Source organism: Apium graveolens, unplaced genomic scaffold (assembly GCF_009905375.1).
Source record: "Apium graveolens cultivar Ventura unplaced genomic scaffold, ASM990537v1 ctg6474, whole genome shotgun sequence".
NCBI lineage: Eukaryota > Viridiplantae > Streptophyta > Magnoliopsida > Apiales > Apiaceae > Apium > Apium graveolens.
In genome coordinates this window covers 35,581-38,545 of record NW_027419513.1, presented here as the reverse complement: position 1 = coordinate 38,545, position 2,965 = coordinate 35,581, and positions in this window count along the sequence as shown.

Below are 2,965 nucleotides of genomic sequence, written 5' to 3'. Positions count from 1 at the left end.
TATGCTCATTGTTATGTTTGATTGTCAAGACTATATCTAAGTATTAGTTTATTTTTTAATTTGTGTGTTTTGGGTCAAAAAGTACATGACTAATAGTGCTCCTGAGTCATACTTTAAAAATTTGCATTCTTAGGCTGATAAAGTTAATATTAAAGTATGTTACTTTAATTTTTCAATTATTAAAAAAGTTAAATTTGAAATGGCTTCATTAAATAAGAAAAAAAAGACAAAATGAATGTGATCATGTCCACTCTCTAAATCCATTCTTTATATACATTATACACATATCTACAAACATATACAAAGTCATAGCTAAAAGTTCTTATTAAACTTGCTTTTAATAAATTATTATATATTAAATTGATTTTCATCAGTTTTACAGAGAAAAGGGTTGAATACAAGTGGAAGGACTGAATTTGTGAGACAGTGATGACCTTAGCAGAAGATGTATTCTGGAAAGTCTGCAGAATTATTAAATGTGCCCTCAAATATGTTTTGACCCATTGTTCAAAAAATACTCGAAATTTGTCGAAATTTGACTACATGACCCGGCCGAAAAACATCGTCACATTCTACGTTTAATTTAAATTACAAGCTCGGCGAAAATATCTTACCAATAATGTAAATTTTTTTAATATCTTATATTAATATAAATTAATTTGTTTGAGTTATTTAAATGATCAAGTCAATTGATTATTTATATTAAAATTATTAACTTCACTGATAACGCATTATTATTTTTGGGATTTGTCCCAATTTTAAAAATATTTGAAATTTGAAATGAGATCTCACTAGATTTGTCAAAACTACGATGATATATTAAATCGATTTATTTTTCATTTTTCACTAAAAAAAACCAACTTTTTAAAAAGAATTCTTTTAGATCAACAATATTCCATTGATCAAGATAATATTGTACAAATATTTTGAATTATTTTAATATTTTGAATTATTCAAATAAAAGTTATATCTATATTATATTGTAGCATTTGGTTCAATGCATTTTATATTATTTAAGGAAAAAACATATATTGTTTAATAATTTGAAGGAATTAACCAGTTCAATTGATATTTATAATACTTTATCGAACTGAAAATTTGTAATTTTAGAAGAATAGTATAAAATGTTATCAAATTATTATATGAAGAAATATTAGAGTCGTAATGAAAGACACTTTAAAACGGTTTAAATAACGATATAAATACAATTTTTCTTTCGAATTCTTGAAAAAAAAATCATGAATATCAATAATAAGTCTTAAAAATATATAATTCATTTTTATGTTACAACCATGATTGATACCTGGTTATGTAAAAAATAGATATGGATTGTTTATCAGTGATAATGTGAATATCATATATAAATTATAGCAATTTATTTATTACATAATTTTAATTTTTGAATAATTATAAAAACATGTTATTTAAGTGATCAATTATCTCACTAGATGTTAATAATGATTATACATGTACATAAATCAGATATTTAGCATATAAATAATTGAAACCATCATAAATTACTAAGAGATGTAACATACAATAATTTACATGCTAACACACACATACATATAACTTAATTTTACTTTCTTAACAGTAGTGTAACTAAAAAACTAAAATTTTCCCATACATATATACGTTGAATTTCAAAAACTAATATTTTTCATTAAAATCAACTTTAATATTAATAATAATGTAAATTTTACATTATTGTATATTATGATTGCAAGTCATTCTGACTTCAGTTATGCATTTTTTATCTTTTTAAATTGAGTAAGTTAATTGTAAGTTAGTAGTGAACTCAGTAATAATATAAAGCAGTACATATAGTTTATTTAAGTAAAATTTAAAATTTTGGTCAACTCTGTATTCAACATATATGTTAATTTGTAACTTTTTTATTTGTAAACATACTAACGACATTCTATAGATTAAGTTTAATCATTTCGTTTTAAACATACGCTTACTACCCTGTTTATATTCATTCATTAAATATAAAATAACGGGTAAGAAAAATATAATATAATAATAGTTGAGGGGATATTCACTCCTAAAAGTGAGGAACTAAAATTGAGGAAGCATTCGAAACTACTAATGTTATAGAGGGGGATATGGAGGTTGTTGGAGAGAAATTTTATCCCCGTTTCTTCAAAATTTGACTGTTGGAATTGCTCTACAAACACTATAATTGCATGATGTAAAAAAACACTCTAGAAAATGACCCGTGCCTCGCACGAGTTATTATGCTATTTAAACGATTACATGAGATCAGTGAATCGTTAATCCTCATCCCAAGAAAATCAATGCAATTAAAATTATGATGCACAAGCAAGCATATATACATGTGACTAGCTTTTAGGGAATATAGTGTTGACATGAACATAATTAAATATAAAAAAGGTAAACTTAATAAAATTACATCAATTTGAGTTTTATACAGAATATTTAGAATGTAGATACTTAATTTAATATGTAATTCCTAGAATTCGATCCATAAATCTTTTTTCTACTTTTAGAAACATTACTATATAAATATTAAATTTTAATGTATTGCTGATGTGGTTATGGGAACTACCCCACACCTTTCGTACTCACACAGCTGAACAACTGATGGAGTTCACTCACGTGTCAGCAGTTGTTCACATAGTGATAGTTGTACAAGTATCCTTAGACTTGAGGCCATCATAATCATCTTGTGTACACTGAACTATGCTTTGGTTTAGTTCTTAGTCTCAAGGGACAATTATAAGGGCTCTACTGGGTATAGGAATTTGTACACGAAGATAGTGTATGATCAATAAAGGATCTACCCCTTACAGTGTAGGAAGAGAATGTTCAATGCTGATCCACTTATGTTAGTTCAGGAATCTCTGGCGAGAGTGAATGTAATTAGAAAGGAGTTTCTAATTTACATTAAATAGAACTAAGCATAGTGAATGGGAAAGCAAGTGATTAAATAAGATAGGCT